This window comes from Octopus bimaculoides, chromosome 1 (assembly GCF_046866305.1).
Source record: "Octopus bimaculoides isolate indiv1 chromosome 1, ASM4686630v1, whole genome shotgun sequence".
NCBI lineage: Eukaryota > Metazoa > Mollusca > Cephalopoda > Octopoda > Octopodidae > Octopus > Octopus bimaculoides.
Genome location: NC_142928.1, coordinates 113,142,013 through 113,168,135, shown reverse-complemented (window position 1 = coordinate 113,168,135; position 26,123 = coordinate 113,142,013).

Sequence of the window (26,123 nt, the reverse complement as noted above, 5' to 3'; positions counted from 1 at the left end):
TATTCTGAAAACGGTTGTGATTTCGATGAACGCTTAGATCAATATAATGTTTTCAACACCCATCTAGCTTATATTAACCATCTAGACGTCAAAACGAATAGTGGTTTTGCAAAACTGAAAACTACCTAAAAGTGTCTGAAATCGACTGGAAATCACGAAATAAGCATTTTCAAATTTTGTTGCTTTTTCATGGTTATTTGACATATTTTGTGAGTTTGTGTATTCTGAAAACGGTTGTGATTTCGATGAACGCTTAGATCAATATAATGTTTTCAACACCCATCTAGCTTATATTAACCATCTAGACTTCAAAACGAATAGTGGTTTTGCAAAAATGAAAACTACCTAAAAGTGTCTGAAATCGACTGGAAATCACGAAATAAGCATTTTCAAATTTTGTTGATTTTCGTGGTTATTTGCCATATTTTGTGAATTTATGTTTTCTGAAAACGGTTGTGACTTCGATGAACGCTTTGATAAATATAACGTTTTCAACACCCATCTAGCTTATATTATTAACCATCTAAACTTCGAAACGAATAGTGGTTTTGCAAAAATGAAAACTACCTAAAAGTGTCTAAAATCGACTACAAATCACGAAATAAGCATTTTCAAATTTTGTTGCTTTTTCATGGTTATTTGCCATATTTTGTGAGTTTGTGTATTCTGAAAACGGTTGTGACTTCGATGAACGCTTTGATAAATAAAATGTTTCCAACACCCATCTATCATATTAACAATTTAGACTTCAAAACGAATAATGGTTTTGCAAAAATGAAAACTACCTAAAAGTGTCTGAAATCGACTGGAAATCACGAAATAAGCATTTTCAGATTTTGTTGCTTTTTCATGGTTATTTGCCATATTGTGTGAATTTGTGTATTCTGAAAACGGTTGTGACTTCGATGAACGCTTTGATAAATATAACGTTTTCAACACCCATCTAGCTTATATTAACCATCTAGACTTCAAATCGAATAGTGGTTTTGGAAAACTGAAAATTACATAAAAGTGTCTAAAATCGACTGGAAATCCCGAAATAAGCATTTTCAAGTTTTGTTGCTTTTTCATGGTTATTTGCCAAATTTTGTGAGTTTGTGTTTTCTGAAAACGGTTGTGACTTCGATGAACGCTTTGATAAATATGTTTTCAACACCCATCTAGCATATATTAACCATCTAGACTTCAAAACGAATAGTGGTTTTGCAAAAATGAAAACTACCTAAAAGTGTCTAAAATTGACTGGAAATCACGAAATAAGCATTTTGAAGCTTTGTTGCTTTTTCATGGTAATTTGCCAAATATTGTGAGTTTGTGTATTCTGAAAACGGTTGTGACTTCGATGAACGCTTTGATAAATATAATATTTTCAACTCCCATCTACCTTATATTAACCATCTTGACTTCAAAACGAATAGTAGTTTTGCAAAAATGAAAACTACATAAAAGCGTCTAAAATCGAGTGGAAATCACGAAATAAGCATTTTCAAGTTTTGTTGCTTTTTCATGGTTATTTGCCATATTGTGTGAATTTGTGTATTCTGAAAACGGTTGAGACTTCGATGAACGCTTTGATAAATATAACGTTTTCAACACCCATCTAGCTTATATTAACCATCTAGACTTCAAATCGAATAGTAGTTTTGGAAAACTGAAAACTACATAAAAGTGTCTAAAATCGACTGGAAATCCCGAAATAAGCATTTTCAAATTTTGTTGCTTTTTCATGGTTAGTTGCCATATTTTGTGAGTTTGTGTATTCTGAAAACGGTTGTGATTTCGATGAACGCTTAGATCAATATAATGTTTTCAACACCCATCTAGCTTATATTAACCATCTAGACTTCAAAACGAATAGTGGTTTTGCAAAAATGAAAACTACCTAAAAGTGTCTGAAATCGACTGGAAATCACGAAATAAGCATTTTCAAATTTTGTTGATTTTCGTGGTTATTTGCCATATTTTGTGAATTTATGTTTTCTGAAAACGGTTGTGACTTCGATGAACGCTTTGATAAATATAACGTTTTCAACACCCATCTAGCTTATATTATTAACCATCTAAACTTCGAAACGAATAGTGGTTTTGCAAAAATGAAAACTACCTAAAAGTGTCTAAAATCGACTACAAATCACGAAATAAGCATTTTCAAATTTTGTTGCTTTTTCATGGTTATTTGCCATATTTTGTGAGTTTGTGTATTCTGAAAACGGTTGTGACTTCGATGAACGCTTTGATAAATAAAATGTTTCCAACACCCATCTATCATATTAACAATTTAGACTTCAAAACGAATAATGGTTTTGCAAAAATGAAAACTACCTAAAAGTGTCTGAAATCGACTGGAAATCACGAAATAAGCATTTTCAAATTTTGTTGATTTTCGTGGTTATTTGCCATATTTTGTGAATTTATGTTTTCTGAAAACGGTTGTGACTTCGATGAACGCTTTGATAAATATAACGTTTTCAACACCCATCTAGCTTATATTATTAACCATCTAAACTTCGAAACGAATAGTGGTTTTGCAAAAATGAAAACTACCTAAAAGTGTCTAAAATCGACTACAAATCACGAAATAAGCATTTTCAAATTTTGTTGCTTTTTCATGGTTATTTGCCATATTTTGTGAGTTTGTGTATTCTGAAAACGGTTGTGACTTCGATGAACGCTTTGATAAATAAAATGTTTCCAACACCCATCTATCATATTAACAATTTAGACTTCAAAACGAATAATGGTTTTGCAAAAATGAAAACTACCTAAAAGTGTCTGAAATCGACTGGAAATCACGAAATAAGCATTTTCAGATTTTGTTGCTTTTTCATGGTTATTTGCCATATTGTGTGAATTTGTGTATTCTGAAAACGGTTGTGACTTCGATGAACGCTTTGATAAATATAACGTTTTCAACACCCATCTAGCTTATATTAACCATCTAGACTTCAAATCGAATAGTGGTTTTGGAAAACTGAAAATTACATAAAAGTGTCTAAAATCGACTGGAAATCCCGAAATAAGCATTTTCAAATTTTGTTGCTTTTTCATGGTTATTTGCCATATTTTGTGGGTTTGTGTATTCTGAAAACGGTTGTGATTTCGATGAACGCTTAGATCAATATAATGTTTTCAACACCCATCTAGCTTATATTAACCATCTAGACGTCAAAACGAATAGTGGTTTTGCAAAACTGAAAACTACCTAAAAGTGTCTGAAATCGACTGGAAATCACGAAATAAGCATTTTCAAATTTTGTTGCTTTTTCATGGTTATTTGACATATTTTGTGAGTTTGTGTATTCTGAAAACGGTTGTGATTTCGATGAACGCTTAGATCAATATAATGTTTTCAACACCCATCTAGCTTATATTAACCATCTAGACTTCAAAACGAATAGTGGTTTTGCAAAAATGAAAACTACCTAAAAGTGTCTGAAATCGACTGGAAATCACGAAATAAGCATTTTCAAATTTTGTTGATTTTCGTGGTTATTTGCCATATTTTGTGAATTTATGTTTTCTGAAAACGGTTGTGACTTCGATGAACGCTTTGATAAATATAACGTTTTCAACACCCATCTAGCTTATATTATTAACCATCTAAACTTCGAAACGAATAGTGGTTTTGCAAAAATGAAAACTACCTAAAAGTGTCTAAAATCGACTACAAATCACGAAATAAGCATTTTCAAATTTTGTTGCTTTTTCATGGTTATTTGCCATATTTTGTGAGTTTGTGTATTCTGAAAACGGTTGTGACTTCGATGAACGCTTTGATAAATAAAATGTTTCCAACACCCATCTATCATATTAACAATTTAGACTTCAAAACGAATAATGGTTTTGCAAAAATGAAAACTACCTAAAAGTGTCTGAAATCGACTGGAAATCACGAAATAAGCATTTTCAGATTTTGTTGCTTTTTCATGGTTATTTGCCATATTGTGTGAATTTGTGTATTCTGAAAACGGTTGTGACTTCGATGAACGCTTTGATAAATATAACGTTTTCAACACCCATCTAGCTTATATTAACCATCTAGACTTCAAATCGAATAGTGGTTTTGGAAAACTGAAAATTACATAAAAGTGTCTAAAATCGACTGGAAATCACGAAATAACGATTTTCAAGTTTTGTACTTTTTCATGGTTATTTCCAAAATTTTGTGAGCTTGTGTTTTCTGAAAACGGTTGTGACTTCGATGAACGCTTTGATAAATATAATGTTTTCAACACCCAACTAGCTTATATCTAGACTTCGAAACGAATAGTGGTTTTGCAAAAATGAAAACTACCTAAAAGTGTCTAAAATCGACTGGAAATCCCGAAATAAGCATTTTCAAATTTTGTTGCTTTTTCTTGGTTATTTGCCATATTTTGTGAGTTTGTGTATTCTGAAAACGGTTGTGATTTCGATGAACGCTTAGATCAATATAATGTTTTCAACACCCATCTAGCTTATATTAACCATCTAGACTTCAAAACGAATAGTGGTTTTGCAAAAATGAAAACTACCTAAAAGTGTCTGAAATCGACTGGAAATCACGAAATAAGCATTTTCAAATCTTGTTGCTTTTTCATGTTTATTTGCCATATTGTGTGAATTTGTGTATTCTGAAAACGGTTGTGACTTCGATGAACGCTTTGATAAATATAACGTTTTCAACACCCATCTAGCTTATATTAACCATGTAGACTTCAAATCGAATAGTGGTTTTGGAAAACTGAAACCTACCTAAAAGTGTCTAAAATCGACTGGAAATCCCGAAATAAGCATTTTCAAATTGTGTTGCTTTTTCATGGTTATTTGCCATATTGTGTGAATTTGTGTATTCTGAAAACGGTTGTGACTTCGATGAACGCTTTGATAAATATAACGTTTTCAACACCCATCTAGCTTATATTAACCATCTAGACTTCAAAACGAATATTGGTTTTGCAAAAATGAAAACTACCTAAAGGTGTCTGAAATCAACTGGAAATCACGAAATAAGCATTTTCAAGTTTTGTTGCTTTTTCATGGTTATTTGCCAAATTTTGTGAGTTTGTGTTTTCTGAAAACGGTTGTGACTTCGATGAACGCTTTGATAAATATGTTTTCAACACCCATCTAGCATATATTAACCATCTAGACTTCAAAACGAATAGTGGTTTTGCAAAAATGAAAACTACCTAAAAGTGTCTAAAATTGACTGGAAATCACGAAATAAGCATTTTGAAGCTTTGTTGCTTTTTCATGGTAATTTGCCAAATATTGTGAGTTTGTGTATTCTGAAAACGGTTGTGACTTCGATGAACGCTTTGATAAATATAATATTTTCAACTCCCATCTACCTTATATTAACCATCTTGACTTCAAAACGAATAGTAGTTTTGCAAAAATGAAAACTACATAAAAGCGTCTAAAATCGAGTGGAAATCACGAAATAAGCATTTTCAAGTTTTGTTGCTTTTTCATGGTTATTTGCCATATTGTGTGAATTTGTGTATTCTGAAAACGGTTGAGACTTCGATGAACGCTTTGATAAATATAACGTTTTCAACACCCATCTAGCTTATATTAACCATCTAGACTTCAAATCGAATAGTAGTTTTGGAAAACTGAAAACTACATAAAAGTGTCTAAAATCGACTGGAAATCCCGAAATAAGCATTTTCAAATTTTGTTGCTTTTTCATGGTTAGTTGCCATATTTTGTGAGTTTGTGTATTCTGAAAACGGTTGTGATTTCGATGAACGCTTAGATCAATATAATGTTTTCAACACCCATCTAGCTTATATTAACCATCTAGACTTCAAAACGAATAGTGGTTTTGCAAAAATGAAAACTACCTAAAAGTGTCTGAAATCGACTGGAAATCACGAAATAAGCATTTTCAAATTTTGTTGATTTTCGTGGTTATTTGCCATATTTTGTGAATTTATGTTTTCTGAAAACGGTTGTGACTTCGATGAACGCTTTGATAAATATAACGTTTTCAACACCCATCTAGCTTATATTATTAACCATCTAAACTTCGAAACGAATAGTGGTTTTGCAAAAATGAAAACTACCTAAAAGTGTCTAAAATCGACTACAAATCACGAAATAAGCATTTTCAAATTTTGTTGCTTTTTCATGGTTATTTGCCATATTTTGTGAGTTTGTGTATTCTGAAAACGGTTGTGACTTCGATGAACGCTTTGATAAATAAAATGTTTCCAACACCCATCTATCATATTAACAATTTAGACTTCAAAACGAATAATGGTTTTGCAAAAATGAAAACTACCTAAAAGTGTCTGAAATCGACTGGAAATCACGAAATAAGCATTTTCAGATTTTGTTGCTTTTTCATGGTTATTTGCCATATTGTGTGAATTTGTGTATTCTGAAAACGGTTGTGACTTCGATGAACGCTTTGATAAATATAACGTTTTCAACACCCATCTAGCTTATATTAACCATCTAGACTTCAAATCGAATAGTGGTTTTGGAAAACTGAAAATTACATAAAAGTGTCTAAAATCGACTGGAAATCCCGAAATAAGCATTTTCAAGTTTTGTTGCTTTTTCATGGTTATTTGCCAAATTTTGTGAGTTTGTGTTTTCTGAAAACGGTTGTGACTTCGATGAACGCTTTGATAAATATGTTTTCAACACCCATCTAGCATATATTAACCATCTAGACTTCAAAACGAATAGTGGTTTTGCAAAAATGAAAACTACCTAAAAGTGTCTAAAATTGACTGGAAATCACGAAATAAGCATTTTGAAGCTTTGTTGCTTTTTCATGGTAATTTGCCAAATATTGTGAGTTTGTGTATTCTGAAAACGGTTGTGACTTCGATGAACGCTTTGATAAATATAATATTTTCAACTCCCATCTACCTTATATTAACCATCTTGACTTCAAAACGAATAGTAGTTTTGCAAAAATGAAAACTACATAAAAGCGTCTAAAATCGAGTGGAAATCACGAAATAAGCATTTTCAAGTTTTGTTGCTTTTTCATGGTTATTTGCCATATTGTGTGAATTTGTGTATTCTGAAAACGGTTGAGACTTCGATGAACGCTTTGATAAATATAACGTTTTCAACACCCATCTAGCTTATATTAACCATCTAGACTTCAAATCGAATAGTAGTTTTGGAAAACTGAAAACTACATAAAAGTGTCTAAAATCGACTGGAAATCCCGAAATAAGCATTTTCAAATTTTGTTGCTTTTTCATGGTTAGTTGCCATATTTTGTGAGTTTGTGTATTCTGAAAACGGTTGTGATTTCGATGAACGCTTAGATCAATATAATGTTTTCAACACCCATCTAGCTTATATTAACCATCTAGACTTCAAAACGAATAGTGGTTTTGCAAAAATGAAAACTACCTAAAAGTGTCTGAAATCGACTGGAAATCACGAAATAAGCATTTTCAAATTTTGTTGATTTTCGTGGTTATTTGCCATATTTTGTGAATTTATGTTTTCTGAAAACGGTTGTGACTTCGATGAACGCTTTGATAAATATAACGTTTTCAACACCCATCTAGCTTATATTATTAACCATCTAAACTTCGAAACGAATAGTGGTTTTGCAAAAATGAAAACTACCTAAAAGTGTCTGAAATCGACTACAAATCACGAAATAAGCATTTTCAAATTTTGTTGCTTTTTCATGGTTATTTGCCATATTTTGTGAGTTTGTGTATTCTGAAAACGGTTGTGACTTCGATGAACGCTTTGATAAATAAAATGTTTCCAACACCCATCTATCATATTAACAATTTAGACTTCAAAACGAATAATGGTTTTGCAAAAATGAAAACTACCTAAAAGTGTCTGAAATCGACTGGAAATCACGAAATAAGCATTTTCAGATTTTGTTGCTTTTTCATGGTTATTTGCCATATTGTGTGAATTTGTGTATTCTGAAAACGGTTGTGACTTCGATGAACGCTTTGATAAATATAACGTTTTCAACACCCATCTAGCTTATATTAACCATCTAGACTTCAAATCGAATAGTGGTTTTGGAAAACTGAAAATTACATAAAAGTGTCTAAAATCGACTGGAAATCCCGAAATAAGCATTTTCAAATTTTGTTGCTTTTTCATGGTTATTTGCCATATTTTGTGGGTTTGTGTATACTGAAAACGGTTGTGATTTCGATGAACGCTTAGATCAATATAATGTTTTCAACACCCATCTAGCTTATATTAACCATCTAGACGTCAAAACGAATAGTGGTTTTGCAAAACTGAAAACTACCTAAAAGTGTCTGAAATCGACTGGAAATCACGAAATAAGCATTTTCAAATTTTGTTGCTTTTTCATGGTTATTTGACATATTTTGTGAGTTTGTGTATTCTGAAAACGGTTGTGATTTCGATGAACGCTTTGATAAATATAACGTTTTCAACACCCATCTAGCTTATATTAACCATCTAGACGTCAAAACGAATAGTGGTTTTGCAAAACTGAAAACTACCTAAAAGTGTCTGAAATCGACTGGAAATCACGAAATAAGCATTTTCAAATTTTGTTGCTTTTTCATGGTTATTTGACATATTTTGTGAGTTTGTGTATTCTGAAAACGGTTGTGATTTCGATGAACGCTTAGATCAATATAATGTTTTCAACACCCATCTAGCTTATATTAACCATCTAGACTTCAAAACGAATAGTGGTTTTGCAAAAATGAAAACTACCTAAAAGTGTCTGAAATCGACTGGAAATCACGAAATAAGCATTTTCAAATTTTGTTGATTTTCGTGGTTATTTGCCATATTTTGTGAATTTATGTTTTCTGAAAACGGTTGTGACTTCGATGAACGCTTTGATAAATATAACGTTTTCAACACCCATCTAGCTTATATTATTAACCATCTAAACTTCGAAACGAATAGTGGTTTTGCAAAAATGAAAACTACCTAAAAGTGTCTAAAATCGACTACAAATCACGAAATAAGCATTTTCAAATTTTGTTGCTTTTTCATGGTTATTTGCCATATTTTGTGAGTTTGTGTATTCTGAAAACGGTTGTGACTTCGATGAACGCTTTGATAAATAAAATGTTTCCAACACCCATCTATCATATTAACAATTTAGACTTCAAAACGAATAATGGTTTTGCAAAAATGAAAACTACCTAAAAGTGTCTGAAATCGACTGGAAATCACGAAATAAGCATTTTCAGATTTTGTTGCTTTTTCATGGTTATTTGCCATATTGTGTGAATTTGTGTATTCTGAAAACGGTTGTGACTTCGATGAACGCTTTGATAAATATAACGTTTTCAACACCCATCTAGCTTATATTAACCATCTAGACTTCAAATCGAATAGTGGTTTTGGAAAACTGAAAATTACATAAAAGTGTCTAAAATCGACTGGAAATCCCGAAATAAGCATTTTCAAGTTTTGTTGCTTTTTCATGGTTATTTGCCAAATTTTGTGAGTTTGTGTTTTCTGAAAACGGTTGTGACTTCGATGAACGCTTTGATAAATATGTTTTCAACACCCATCTAGCATATATTAACCATCTAGACTTCAAAACGAATAGTAGTTTTGCAAAAATGAAAACTACATAAAAGCGTCTAAAATCGAGTGGAAATCACGAAATAAGCATTTTCAAGTTTTGTTGCTTTTTCATGGTTATTTGCCATATTGTGTGAATTTGTGTATTCTGAAAACGGTTGAGACTTCGATGAACGCTTTGATAAATATAACGTTTTCAACACCCATCTAGCTTATATTAACCATCTAGACTTCAAATCGAATAGTAGTTTTGGAAAACTGAAAACTACATAAAAGTGTCTAAAATCGACTGGAAATCCCGAAATAAGCATTTTCAAATTTTGTTGCTTTTTCATGGTTAGTTGCCATATTTTGTGAGTTTGTGTATTCTGAAAACGGTTGTGATTTCGATGAACGCTTAGATCAATATAATGTTTTCAACACCCATCTAGCTTATATTAACCATCTAGACTTCAAAACGAATAGTGGTTTTGCAAAAATGAAAACTACCTAAAAGTGTCTGAAATCGACTGGAAATCACGAAATAAGCATTTTCAAATTTTGTTGATTTTCGTGGTTATTTGCCATATTTTGTGAATTTATGTTTTCTGAAAACGGTTGTGACTTCGATGAACGCTTTGATAAATATAACGTTTTCAACACCCATCTAGCTTATATTATTAACCATCTAAACTTCGAAACGAATAGTGGTTTTGCAAAAATGAAAACTACCTAAAAGTGTCTAAAATCGACTACAAATCACGAAATAAGCATTTTCAAATTTTGTTGCTTTTTCATGGTTATTTGCCATATTTTGTGAGTTTGTGTATTCTGAAAACGGTTGTGACTTCGATGAACGCTTTGATAAATAAAATGTTTCCAACACCCATCTATCATATTAACAATTTAGACTTCAAAACGAATAATGGTTTTGCAAAAATGAAAACTACCTAAAAGTGTCTGAAATCGACTGGAAATCACGAAATAAGCATTTTCAGATTTTGTTGCTTTTTCATGGTTATTTGCCATATTGTGTGAATTTGTGTATTCTGAAAACGGTTGTGACTTCGATGAACGCTTTGATAAATATAACGTTTTCAACACCCATCTAGCTTATATTAACCATCTAGACTTCAAATCGAATAGTGGTTTTGGAAAACTGAAAATTACATAAAAGTGTCTAAAATCGACTGGAAATCCCGAAATAAGCATTTTCGAATTTTGTTGCTTTTTCATGGTTATTTGCCATATTTTGTGGGTTTGTGTATTCTGAAAACGGTTGTGATTTCGATGAACGCTTAGATCAATATAATGTTTTCAACACCCATCTAGCTTATATTAACCATCTAGACTTCAAAACGAATAGTGGTTTTGCAAAAATGAAAACTACCTAAAAGTGTCTGAAATCGACTGGAAATCACGAAATAAGCATTTTCAAATTTTGTTGCTTTTTCATGGTTATTTGACATATTTTGTGAGTTTGTGTATTCTGAAAACGGTTGTGATTTCGATGAACGCTTAGATCAATATAATGTTTTCAACACCCATCTAGCTTATATTAGCCATCTAGACTTCAAAACGAATAGTGGTTTTGCAAAAATGAAAACTACCTAAAAGTGTCTGAAATCGACTGGAAATCACGAAATAAGCATTTTCAAATTTTGTTGATTTTCGTGGTTATTTGCCATATTTTGTGAATTTATGTTTTCTGAAAACGGTTGTGACTTCGATGAACGCTTTGATAAATATAACGTTTTCAACACCCATCTAGCTTATATTATTAACCATCTAAACTTCGAAACGAATAGTGGTTTTGCAAAAATGAAAACTACCTAAAAGTGTCTAAAATCGACTACAAATCACGAAATAAGCATTTTCAAATTTTGTTGCTTTTTCATGGTTATTTGCCATATTTTGTGAGTTTGTGTATTCTGAAAACGGTTGTGACTTCGATGAACGCTTTGATAAATAAAATGTTTCCAACACCCATCTATCATATTAACAATTTAGACTTCAAAACGAATAATGGTTTTGCAAAAATGAAAACTACCTAAAAGTGTCTGAAATCGACTGGAAATCACGAAATAAGCATTTTCAGATTTTGTTGCTTTTTCATGGTTATTTGCCATATTGTGTGAATTTGTGTATTCTGAAAACGGTTGTGACTTCGATGAACGCTTTGATAAATATAACGTTTTCAACACCCATCTAGCTTATATTAACCATCTAGACTTCAAATCGAATAGTGGTTTTGGAAAACTGAAAATTACATAAAAGTGTCTAAAATCGACTGGAAATCCCGAAATAAGCATTTTCAAGTTTTGTTGCTTTTTCATGGTTATTTGCCAAATTTTGTGAGTTTGTGTTTTCTGAAAACGGTTGTGACTTCGATGAACGCTTTGATAAATATGTTTTCAACACCCATCTAGCATATATTAACCATCTAGACTTCAAAACGAATAGTGGTTTTGCAAAAATGAAAACTACCTAAAAGTGTCTAAAATTGACTGGAAATCACGAAATAAGCATTTTGAAGCTTTGTTGCTTTTTCATGGTAATTTGCCAAATATTGTGAGTTTGTGTATTCTGAAAACGGTTGTGACTTCGATGAACGCTTTGATAAATATAATATTTTCAACTCCCATCTACCTTATATTAACCATCTTGACTTCAAAACGAATAGTAGTTTTGCAAAAATGAAAACTACATAAAAGCGTCTAAAATCGAGTGGAAATCACGAAATAAGCATTTTCAAGTTTTGTTGCTTTTTCATGGTTAGTTGCCATATTTTGTGAGTTTGTGTATTCTGAAAACGGTTGTGATTTCGATGAACGCTTAGATCAATATAATGTTTTCAACACCCATCTAGCTTATATTAACCATCTAGACTTCAAAACGAATAGTGGTTTTGCAAAAATGAAAACTACCTAAAAGTGTCTGAAATCGACTGGAAATCACGAAATAAGCATTTTCAAATTTTGTTGATTTTCGTGGTTATTTGCCATATTTTGTGAATTTATGTTTTCTGAAAACGGTTGTGACTTCGATGAACGCTTTGATAAATATAACGTTTTCAACACCCATCTAGCTTATATTATTAACCATCTAAACTTCGAAACGAATAGTGGTTTTGCAAAAATGAAAACTACCTAAAAGTGTCTAAAATCGACTACAAATCACGAAATAAGCATTTTCAAATTTTGTTGCTTTTTCATGGTTATTTGCCATATTTTGTGAGTTTGTGTATTCTGAAAACGGTTGTGACTTCGATGAACGCTTTGATAAATATAATGTTTTCAACACCCATCTATCATATTAACAATTTAGACTTCAAAACGAATAATGGTTTTGCAAAAATGAAAACTACCTAAAAGTGTCTGAAATCGACTGGAAATCACGAAATAAGCATTTTCAAATTTTGTTGCTTTTTCATGGTTATTTGCCATATTTTGTGAATTTGTGTTTTCTGAAAACGGTTGTGACTTCGATGACCGCTTTGATAAATATAATGTATTCAACACCCATCTAGCTTATATTAACCATCTAGACTTCAAAACGAATAGTGGTTTTGCAAAAATGAAAACTACCTAAAAGTGTCTAAAATCGACCGGAAATCACGAAATAAGCATTTTCAAATTTTGTTGCTTTTTCGTGGTTTTTTGCCATATTTTGTGAATTTATGTTATCTGAAAACGGTTGTGACTTCGATGAACGCTTTGATAAATATAACGTTTTCAACACCCATCTAGCTTATATTAACCATCTAGACTTCAAAACGAATAGTGGTTTTGCAAAACTGAAAACTACATAAAAGTGTCTAAAATCTACTGGAAATCACGAAATAAGCATTTTCAAATTTTGTTGCTTTTTCATGGTTATTTGCCATATTTTGTGAATTTGTGTTTTCTGAAAACGGTTGTGACTTCAATGACCGCTTTGATAAATATAATGTTTTCAACACCCAACTAGCTTATATTAACCATCTAGACTTCAAAACGAATAGTGGTTTTGCAAAAATGAAAACTACATAAAAGTGTCTAAAATCGACTACAAATCACGTAATAAGCATTTTCAAATTTTGTTGCTTTTTCATGGTTATTTGCCATATTGTGTGAATTTGTGTATACTGAAAACGGTTGTGACTTCGATGAACGCTTTGATAAATATAACGTTTTCAACACCCATCTAGCTTATATTAACCATCTAGACTTCAAATCGAATAGTGGTTTTGGAAAACTGAAAATTACATAAAAGTGTCTAAAATCGACTGGAAATCCCGAAATAAGCATTTTCAAATTTTGTTGCTTTTTCATGGTTATTTGCCATATTTTGTGGGTTTGTGTATTCTGAAAACGGTTGTGATTTCGATGAACGCTTAGATCAATATAATGTTTTCAACACCCATCTAGCTTATATTAACCATCTAGACTTCAAAACGAATAGTGGTTTTGCAAAACTGAAAACTACCTAAAAGTGTCTGAAATCGACTGGAAATCACGAAATAAGCATTTTCAAATTTTGTTGCTTTTTCATGGTTATTTGCCATATTTTGTGAGTTTGTGTATTCTGAAAACGGTTGTGATTTCGATGAACGCTTTGATAAATATAATGTTTTCAACACCCATCTAGCTTATATTAACCATCTAGACTTCAAAACGAATAGTGGTTTTGCAAAAATGAAAACTACATAAAAGTGTCTAAAATCGACTGGAAATCACGAAATAAGCATTTTCAAATTTTGTTGCTTTTTCATGGTTATTTGCCATATTTTGTGAATTTGTGTTTTCTGAAAACGGTTGTGACTTCGATGAACGCTTTGATAAATATAACGTTTTCAACACCCATCTAGCTTATAATAACCATCTAGACTTCAAAACGAATAGTGGTTTTGCAAAACTGAAAACTACATAAAAGTGTCTAAAATCTACTGGAAATCACGAAATAAGCATTTTCAAATTTTGTTGCTTTTTCATGGTTATTTGCCATATTTTGTGAATTTGTGTTTTCTGAAAACGGTTGTGACTTCAATGACCGCTTTGATAAATATAATGTTTTCAACACCCAACTAGCTTATATTAACCATCTAGACTTCAAAACGAATAGTGGTTTTGCAAAAATGAAAACTACATAAAAGTGTCTAAAATCGACTACAAATCACGTAATAAGCATTTTCAAATTTTGTTGCTTTTTCATGGTTATTTGCCATATTGTGTGAATTTGTGTTTTCTGAAAACGGTTGTGACTTCGATGAACGCTTTGATAAATATAACGTTTTCAACACCCATCTATCATATTAACAATTTAGACTTCAAAACGAATAATGGTTTTGCAAAAATGAAAACTACCTAAAAGTGTCTGAAATCGACTGGAAATCACGAAATAAGCATTTTCAAATTTTGTTGCTTTTTCATGGTTATTTGCCATATTGTGTGAATTTGTGTTTTCTGAAAACGGTTGTGATTTCGATGATCGCTTTGATAAATATAATGTTTTCAACACCCATCTAGCTTATATTAACCATCTAGACTTCAAAACGAATAGTGGTTTTGCAAAAATGAAAACTACCTAAAAGTGTCTAAAATCGACTGGAAATCACGAAATAAGCATTTTCAAATTTTGTTGCTTTTTCATGGTTATTTGCCATATTGTGTGAATTTGTGTATTCTGAAAACGGTTGTGACTTCGATGAACGCTTTGATAAATATAACGTTTTCAACACCCATCTAGCTTATATTAACCATCTAGACTTCAAATCGAATAGTGGTTTTGGAAAACTGAAAATTACATAAAAGTGTCTAAAATCGACTGGAAATCCCGAAATAAGCATTTTCAAATTTTGTTGCTTTTTCATGGTTATTTGCCATATTTTGTGAATTTGTGTTTTCTGAAAACGGTTGTGACTTCGATGAACGCTTTGATAAATATAACGTTTTCAACACCCATCTAGCTTATATTAACCATCTAGACTTCAAAACGAATAGTGGTTTTGCAAAACTGAAAACTACATAAAAGTGTCTAAAATCTACTGGAAATCACGAAATAAGCATTTTCAAATTTTGTTGCTTTTTCATGGTTATTTGCCATATTTTGTGAATTTATGTTTTCTGAAAACGGTTGTGACTTCGATGAACGCTTTGATAAATATAACGTTTTCAACACCCATCTAGCTTATATTATTAACCATCTAAACTTCGAAACGAATAGTGGTTTTGCAAAAATGAAAACTACCTAAAAGTGTCTGAAATCGACTACAAATCACGAAATAAGCATTTTCAAATTTTGTTGCTTTTTCATGGTTATTTGCCATATTTTGTGAGTTTGTGTATTCTGAAAACGGTTGTGACTTCGATGAACGCTTTGATAAATAAAATGTTTCCAACACCCATCTATCATATTAACAATTTAGACTTCAAAACGAATAATGGTTTTGCAAAAATGAAAACTACCTAAAAGTGTCTGAAATCGACTGGAAATCACGAAATAAGCATTTTCAGATTTTGTTGCTTTTTCATGGTTATTTGCCATATTGTGTGAATTTGTGTATTCTGAAAACGGTTGTGACTTCGATGAACGCTTTGATAAATATAACGTTTTCAACACCCATCTAGCTTATATTAACCATCTAGACTTCAAATCGAATAGTGGTTTTGGAAAACTGAAAATTACATAAAAGTGTCTAAAATCGACTGGAAATCCCGAAATAAGCATTTTCAAATTTTGTTGCTTTTTCATGGTTATTTGCCATATTTTGTGGGTTTGTGTATACTGAAAACGGTTGTGATTTCGATGAACGCTTAGATCAATATAATGTTTTCAACACCCATCTAGCTTATATTAACCATCTAGACGTCAAAACGAATAGTGGTTTTGCAAAACTGAAAACTACCTAAAAGTGTCTGAAATCGACTGGAAATCACGAAATAAGCATTTTCAAATTTTGTTGCTTTTTCATGGTTATTTGACATATTTTGTGAGTTTGTGTATTCTGAAAACGGTTGTGATTTCGATGAACGCTTAGATCAATATAATGTTTTCAACACCCATCTAGCTTATATTAACCATCTAGACTTCAAAACGAATAGTGGTTTTGCAAAAATGAAAACTACCTAAAAGTGTCTGAAATCGACTGGAAATCACGAAATAAGCATTTTCAAATTTTGTTGATTTTCGTGGTTATTTGCCATATTTTGTGAATTTATGTTTTCTGAAAACGGTTGTGACTTCGATGAACGCTTTGATAAATATAACGTTTTCAACACCCATCTAGCTTATATTATTAACCATCTAAACTTCGAAACGAATAGTGGTTTTGCAAAAATGAAAACTACCTAAAAGTGTCTAAAATCGACTACAAATCACGAAATAAGCATTTTCAAATTTTGTTGCTTTTTCATGGTTATTTGCCATATTTTGTGAGTTTGTGTATTCTGAAAACGGTTGTGACTTCGATGAACGCTTTGATAAATAAAATGTTTCCAACACCCATCTATCATATTAACAATTTAGACTTCAAAACGAATAATGGTTTTGCAAAAATGAAAACTACCTAAAAGTGTCTGAAATCGACTGGAAATCACGAAATAAGCATTTTCAGATTTTGTTGCTTTTTCATGGTTATTTGCCATATTGTGTGAATTTGTGTATTCTGAAAACGGTTGTGACTTCGATGAACGCTTTGATAAATATAACGTTTTCAACACCCATCTAGCTTATATTAACCATCTAGACTTCAAATCGAATAGTGGTTTTGGAAAACTGAAAATTACATAAAAGTGTCTAAAATCGACTGGAAATCCCGAAATAAGCATTTTCAAGTTTTGTTGCTTTTTCATGGTTATTTGCCAAATTTTGTGAGTTTGTGTTTTCTGAAAACGGTTGTGACTTCGATGAACGCTTTGATAAATATGTTTTCAACACCCATCTAGCATATATTAACCATCTAGACTTCAAAACGAATAGTAGTTTTGCAAAAATGAAAACTACATAAAAGCGTCTAAAATCGAGTGGAAATCACGAAATAAGCATTTTCAAGTTTTGTTGCTTTTTCATGGTTATTTGCCATATTGTGTGAATTTGTGTATTCTGAAAACGGTTGAGACTTCGATGAACGCTTTGATAAATATAACGTTTTCAACACCCATCTAGCTTATATTAACCATCTAGACTTCAAATCGAATAGTAGTTTTGGAAAACTGAAAACTACATAAAAGTGTCTAAAATCGACTGGAAATCCCGAAATAAGCATTTTCAAATTTTGTTGCTTTTTCATGGTTAGTTGCCATATTTTGTGAGTTTGTGTATTCTGAAAACGGTTGTGATTTCGATGAACGCTTAGATCAATATAATGTTTTCAACACCCATCTAGCTTATATTAACCATCTAGACTTCAAAACGAATAGTGGTTTTGCAAAAATGAAAACTACCTAAAAGTGTCTGAAATCGACTGGAAATCACGAAATAAGCATTTTCAAATTTTGTTGATTTTCGTGGTTATTTGCCATATTTTGTGAATTTATGTTTTCTGAAAACGGTTGTGACTTCGATGAACGCTTTGATAAATATAACGTTTTCAACACCCATCTAGCTTATATTATTAACCATCTAAACTTCGAAACGAATAGTGGTTTTGCAAAAATGAAAACTACCTAAAAGTGTCTAAAATCGACTACAAATCACGAAATAAGCATTTTCAAATTTTGTTGCTTTTTCATGGTTATTTGCCATATTTTGTGAGTTTGTGTATTCTGAAAACGGTTGTGACTTCGATGAACGCTTTGATAAATAAAATGTTTCCAACACCCATCTATCATATTAACAATTTAGACTTCAAAACGAATAATGGTTTTGCAAAAATGAAAACTACCTAAAAGTGTCTGAAATCGACTGGAAATCACGAAATAAGCATTTTCAGATTTTGTTGCTTTTTCATGGTTATTTGCCATATTGTGTGAATTTGTGTATTCTGAAAACGGTTGTGACTTCGATGAACGCTTTGATAAATATAACGTTTTCAACACCCATCTAGCTTATATTAACCATCTAGACTTCAAATCGAATAGTGGTTTTGGAAAACTGAAAATTACATAAAAGTGTCTAAAATCGACTGGAAATCCCGAAATAAGCATTTTCGAATTTTGTTGCTTTTTCATGGTTATTTGCCATATTTTGTGGGTTTGTGTATTCTGAAAACGGTTGTGATTTCGATGAACGCTTAGATCAATATAATGTTTTCAACACCCATCTAGCTTATATTAACCATCTAGACTTCAAAACGAATAGTGGTTTTGCAAAAATGAAAACTACCTAAAAGTGTCTGAAATCGACTGGAAATCACGAAATAAGCATTTTCAAATTTTGTTGCTTTTTCATGGTTATTTGACATATTTTGTGAGTTTGTGTATTCTGAAAACGGTTGTGATTTCGATGAACGCTTAGATCAATATAATGTTTTCAACACCCATCTAGCTTATATTAGCCATCTAGACTTCAAAACGAATAGTGGTTTTGCAAAAATGAAAACTACCTAAAAGTGTCTGAAATCGACTGGAAATCACGAAATAAGCATTTTCAAATTTTGTTGATTTTCGTGGTTATTTGCCATATTTTGTGAATTTATGTTTTCTGAAAACGGTTGTGACTTCGATGAACGCTTTGATAAATATAACGTTTTCAACACCCATCTAGCTTATATTATTAACCATCTAAACTTCGAAACGAATAGTGGTTTTGCAAAAATGAAAACTACCTAAAAGTGTCTAAAATCGACTACAAATCACGAAATAAGCATTTTCAAATTTTGTTGCTTTTTCATGGTTATTTGCCATATTTTGTGAGTTTGTGTATTCTGAAAACGGTTGTGACTTCGATGAACGCTTTGATAAATAAAATGTTTCCAACACCCATCTATCATATTAACAATTTAGACTTCAAAACGAATAATGGTTTTGCAAAAATGAAAACTACCTAAAAGTGTCTGAAATCGACTGGAAATCACGAAATAAGCATTTTCAGATTTTGTTGCTTTTTCATGGTTATTTGCCATATTGTGTGAATTTGTGTATTCTGAAAACGGTTGTGACTTCGATGAACGCTTTGATAAATATAACGTTTTCAACACCCATCTAGCTTATATTAACCATCTAGACTTCAAATCGAATAGTGGTTTTGGAAAACTGAAAATTACATAAAAGTGTCTAAAATCGACTGGAAATCCCGAAATAAGCATTTTCAAGTTTTGTTGCTTTTTCATGGTTATTTGCCAAATTTTGTGAGTTTGTGTTTTCTGAAAACGGTTGTGACTTCGATGAACGCTTTGATAAATATGTTTTCAACACCCATCTAGCATATATTAACCATCTAGACTTCAAAACGAATAGTGGTTTTGCAAAAATGAAAACTACCTAAAAGTGTCTAAAATTGACTGGAAATCACGAAATAAGCATTTTGAAGCTTTGTTGCTTTTTCATGGTAATTTGCCAAATATTGTGAGTTTGTGTATTCTGAAAACGGTTGTGACTTCGATGAACGCTTTGATAAATATAATATTTTCAACTCCCATCTACCTTATATTAACCATCTTGACTTCAAAACGAATAGTAGTTTTGCAAAAATGAAAACTACATAAAAGCGTCTAAAATCGAGTGGAAATCACGAAATAAGCATTTTCAAGTTTTGTTGCTTTTTCATGGTTAGTTGCCATATTTTGTGAGTTTGTGTATTCTGAAAACGGTTGTGATTTCGATGAACGCTTAGATCAATATAATGTTTTCAACACCCATCTAGCTTATATTAACCATCTAGACTTCAAAACGAATAGTGGTTTTGCAAAAATGAAAACTACCTAAAAGTGTCTGAAATCGACTGGAAATCACGAAATAAGCATTTTCAAATTTTGTTGATTTTCGTGGTTATTTGCCATATTTTGTGAATTTATGTTTTCTGAAAACGGTTGTGACTTCGATGAACGCTTTGATAAATATAACGTTTTCAACACCCATCTAGCTTATATTATTAACCATCTAAACTTCGAAACGAATAGTGGTTTTGCAAAAATGAAAACTACCTAAAAGTGTCTAAAATCGACTACAAATCACGAAATAAGCATTTTCAAATTTTGTTGCTTTTTCATGGTTATTTGCCATATTTTGTGAGTTTGTGTATTCTGAAAACGGTTGTGACTTCGATGAACGCTTTGATAAATATAATGTTTTCAACACCCATCTATCATATTAACAATTTAGACTTCAAAACGAATAATGGTTTTGCAAAAATGAAAACTACCTAAAAGTGTCTGAAATCGACTGGAAATCACGAAATAAGCATTTTCAAATTTTGTTGCTTTTTCATGGTTATTTGCCATATTTTGTGAATTTGTGTTTTCTGAAAACGGTTGTGACTTCGATGACCGCTTTGATAAATATAATGTATTCAACACCCATCTAGCTTATATTAACCATCTAGACTTCAAAACGAATAGTGGTTTTGCAAAACTGAAAACTACCTAAAAGTGTCTAAAATCGACCGGAAATCACGAAATAAGCATTTTCAAATTTTGTTGCTTTTTCGTGGTTTTTTGCCATATTTTGTGAATTTATGTTATCTGAAAACGGTTGTGACTTCGATGAACGCTTTGATAAATATAACGTTTTCAACACCCATCTAGCTTATATTAACCATCTAGACTTCAAAACGAATAGTGGTTTTGCAAAACTGAAAACTACATAAAAGTGTCTAAAATCTACTGGAAATCACGAAATAAGCATTTTCAAATTTTGTTGCTTTTTCATGGTTATTTGCCATATTTTGTGAATTTGTGTTTTCTGAAAACGGTTGTGACTTCAATGACCGCTTTGATAAATATAATGTTTTCAACACCCAACTAGCTTATATTAACCATCTAGACTTCAAAACGAATAGTGGTTTTGCAAAAATGAAAACTACATAAAAGTGTCTAAAATCGACTACAAATCACGTAATAAGCATTTTCAAATTTTGTTGCTTTTTCATGGTTATTTGCCATATTGTGTGAATTTGTGTATACTGAAAACGGTTGTGACTTCGATGAACGCTTTGATAAATATAACGTTTTCAACACCCATCTAGCTTATATTAACCATCTAGACTTCAAATCGAATAGTGGTTTTGGAAAACTGAAAATTACATAAAAGTGTCTAAAATCGACTGGAAATCCCGAAATAAGCATTTTCAAATTTTGTTGCTTTTTCATGGTTATTTGCCATATTTTGTGGGTTTGTGTATTCTGAAAACGGTTGTGATTTCGATGAACGCTTAGATCAATATAATGTTTTCAACACCCATCTAGCTTATATTAACCATCTAGACTTCAAAACGAATAGTGGTTTTGCAAAACTGAAAACTACCTAAAAGTGTCTGAAATCGACTGGAAATCACGAAATAAGCATTTTCAAATTTTGTTGCTTTTTCATGGTTATTTGCCATATTTTGTGAGTTTGTGTATTCTGAAAACGGTTGTGATTTCGATGAACGCTTTGATAAATATAATGTTTTCAACACCCATCTAGCTTATATTAACCATCTAGACTTCAAAACGAATAGTGGTTTTGCAAAAATGAAAACTACATAAAAGTGTCTAAAATCGACTGGAAATCACGAAATAAGCATTTTCAAATTTTGTTGCTTTTTCATGGTTATTTGCCATATTTTGTGAATTTGTGTTTTCTGAAAACGGTTGTGACTTCGATGAACGCTTTGATAAATATAACGTTTTCAACACCCATCTAGCTTATAATAACCATCTAGACTTCAAAACGAATAGTGGTTTTGCAAAACTGAAAACTACATAAAAGTGTCTAAAATCTACTGGAAATCACGAAATAAGCATTTTCAAATTTTGTTGCTTTTTCATGGTTATTTGCCATATTTTGTGAATTTGTGTTTTCTGAAAACGGTTGTGACTTCAATGACCGCTTTGATAAATATAATGTTTTCAACACCCAACTAGCTTATATTAACCATCTAGACTTCAAAACGAATAGTGGTTTTGCAAAAATGAAAACTACATAAAAGTGTCTAAAATCGACTACAAATCACGTAATAAGCATTTTCAAATTTTGTTGCTTTTTCATGGTTATTTGCCATATTGTGTGAATTTGTGTTTTCTGAAAACGGTTGTGACTTCGATGAACGCTTTGATAAATATAACGTTTTCAACACCCATCTATCATATTAACAATTTAGACTTCAAAACGAATAATGGTTTTGCAAAAATGAAAACTACCTAAAAGTGTCTGAAATCGACTGGAAATCACGAAATAAGCATTTTCAAATTTTGTTGCTTTTTCATGGTTATTTGCCATATTGTGTGAATTTGTGTTTTCTGAAAACGGTTGTGATTTCGATGATCGCTTTGATAAATATAATGTTTTCAACACCCATCTAGCTTATATTAACCATCTAGACTTCAAAACGAATAGTGGTTTTGCAAAAATGAAAACTACCTAAAAGTGTCTAAAATCGACTGGAAATCACGAAATAAGCATTTTCAAATTTTGTTGCTTTTTCATGGTTATTTGCCATATTGTGTGAATTTGTGTATTCTGAAAACGGTTGTGACTTCGATGAACGCTTTGATAAATATAACGTTTTCAACACCCATCTAGCTTATATTAACCATCTAGACTTCAAATCGAATAGTGGTTTTGGAAAACTGAAAATTACATAAAAGTGTCTAAAATCGACTGGAAATCCCGAAATAAGCATTTTCAAATTTTGTTGCTTTTTCATGGTTATTTGCCATATTTTGTGAATTTGTGTTTTCTGAAAACGGTTGTGACTTCGATGAACGCTTTGATAAATATAACGTTTTCAACACCCATCTAGCTTATATTAACCATCTAGACTTCAAAACGAATAGTGGTTTTGCAAAACTGAAAACTACATAAAAGTGTCTAAAATCTACTGGAAATCACGAAATAAGCATTTTCAAATTTTGTTGCTTTTTCATGGTTATTTGCCATATTTTGTGAATTTGTGTTTTCTGAAAACGGTTGTGACTTCAATGACCGCTTTGATAAATATAATGTTTTCAACACCCAACTAGCTTATATTAACCATCTAGACTTCAAAACGAATAGTGGTTTTGCAAAAATGAAAACTACATAAAAGTGTCTAAAATCGACTACAAATCACGTAATAAGCATTTTCAAATTTTGTTGCTTTTTCATGGTTATTTGCCATATTTTGTGAGTTTGTGTATTCTGAAAACGGTTGTGATTTCGATGAACGCTTTGATAAATAAAATGTTTCCAACACCCATCTATCATATTAACAATTTAGACTTCAAAACGAATAATGGTTTTGCAAAAATGAAAACTACCTAAAAGTGTCTGAAATCGACTGGAAATCACGAAATAAGCATTTTCAAATTTTGTTGCTTTTTCATGGTTATTTGCCATATTGTGTGAATTTGTGTATTCTGAAAACGGTTGTGACTTCGATGAACGCTTTGATAAATATAACGTTTTCAACACCCATCTAGCTTATATTAACCATCTAGACTTCAAATCGAATAGTGGTTTTGGAAAACTGAAAATTACATAAAAGTGTCTAAAATCGACTGGAAATCCCGAAATAAGCATTTTCAAATTTTGTTGCTTTTTCATGGTTATTTGCCATATTTTGTGGGTTTGTGTATTCTGAAAACGGTTGTGATTTCGATGAACGCTTAGATCAATATAATGTTTTCAACACCCATCTAGCTTATATTAACCATCTAGACTTCAAAACGAATAGTGGTTTTGCAAAACTGAAAACTACCTAAAAAGTGTCTGAAATCGACTGGAAATCACGAAATAAGCATTTTCAAATTTTGTTGCTTTTTCATGGTTATTTGCCATATTTTGTGAGTTTGTGTATTCTGAAAACGGTTGTGATTTCGATGAACGCTTTGATCAATATAATGTTTTCAACACCCATCTAGCTTATATTAACCATCTAGACTTCAAAACGAATAGTGGTTTTGGAAAAATGAAAACTACATAAAAGTGTCTAAAATCGACTGGAAATCACGAAATAAGCATTTTCAAATTTTGTTGCTTTTTCATGGTTATTTGCCATATTTTGTGAATTTGTGTTTTCTGAAAACGGTTGTGACTTCGATGACCGCTTTGATAAATATAATGTTTTCAACACCCATCTAGCTTATATTAACCCTCAAGATTTCGAAATGAATTGTGGTTTTGCGAAAATGATAACTACCTAAAAATGTCTAAAATGGACTGGAATTCACAAAATAAACGTTTTCAAGTTTTGTACTTTTTCATGGTTATTTCCAAAATTTTGTGAGTTTGTGTTTTCTGAAAACGGTTGTGACTTCGATGAACGCTTTGATAAATATAATGTTTTCAACACCCAACTAGCTTATATTAACCATCTAGACTTCGAAACGAATAGTGGTTTTGCAAAAATGAAAACTACCTAAAAGCGTCTAAAATCGAGTGGAAATCACGAAATAAGCATTTTCCAGTTTTGTTCCTTTATCATGGTTATTTGCCAAATTTATTGAGGCTGCGTATTCTGAAAACGGTTGTGACTTCGATGAACGCTTTGATAAATATAACGTTTTCAACACCCATCTAGCTTATATTAACCATTTAGACTTCAAAACGAATAGTGGTTTTGCAAAACTGAAAACTACCTAAAAAGTGTCTGAAATCGACTGGAAATCACGAAATAAGCATTTTCAAATTTTGTTGCTTTTTCATGGTTATTTGCCATATTTTGTGAGTTTGTGTATTCTGAAAACGGTTGTGATTTCGATGAACGCTTTGATCAATATAATGTTTTCAACACCCATCTAGCTTATATTAACCATCTAGACTTCAAAACGAATAGTGGTTTTGGAAAAATGAAAACTACATAAAAGTGTCTAAAATCGACTGGAAATCACGAAATAAGCATTTTCAAATTTTGTTGCTTTTTCATGGTTATTTGCCATATTTTGTGAATTTGTGTTTTCTGAAAACGGTTGTGACTTCGATGACCGCTTTGATAAATATAATGTTTTCAACACCCATCTAGCTTATATTAACCCTCAAGATTTCGAAATGAATTGTGGTTTTGCGAAAATGATAACTACCTAAAAATGTCTAAAATGGACTGGAATTCACAAAATAAACGTTTTCAAGTTTTGTACTTTTTCATGGTTATTTCCAAAATTTTGTGAGTTTGTGTTTTCTGAAAACGGTTGTGACTTCGATGAACGCTTTGATAAATATAATGTTTTCAACACCCAACTAGCTTATATTAACCATCTAGACTTCGAAACGAATAGTGGTTTTGCAAAAATGAAAACTACATAAAAGTGTCTAAAATCGACTACAAATCACGTAATAAGCATTTTCAAATTTTGTTGCTTTTTCATGGTTATTTGCCATATTGTGTGAATTTGTGTTTTCTGAAAACGGTTGTGACTTCGATGAACGCTTTGATAAATATAACGTTTTCAACACCCATCTATCATATTAACAATTTAGACTTCAAAACGAATAATGGTTTTGCAAAAATGAAAACTACCTAAAAGTGTCTGAAATCGACTGGAAATCACGAAATAAGCATTTTCAAATTTTGTTGCTTTTTCATGGTTATTT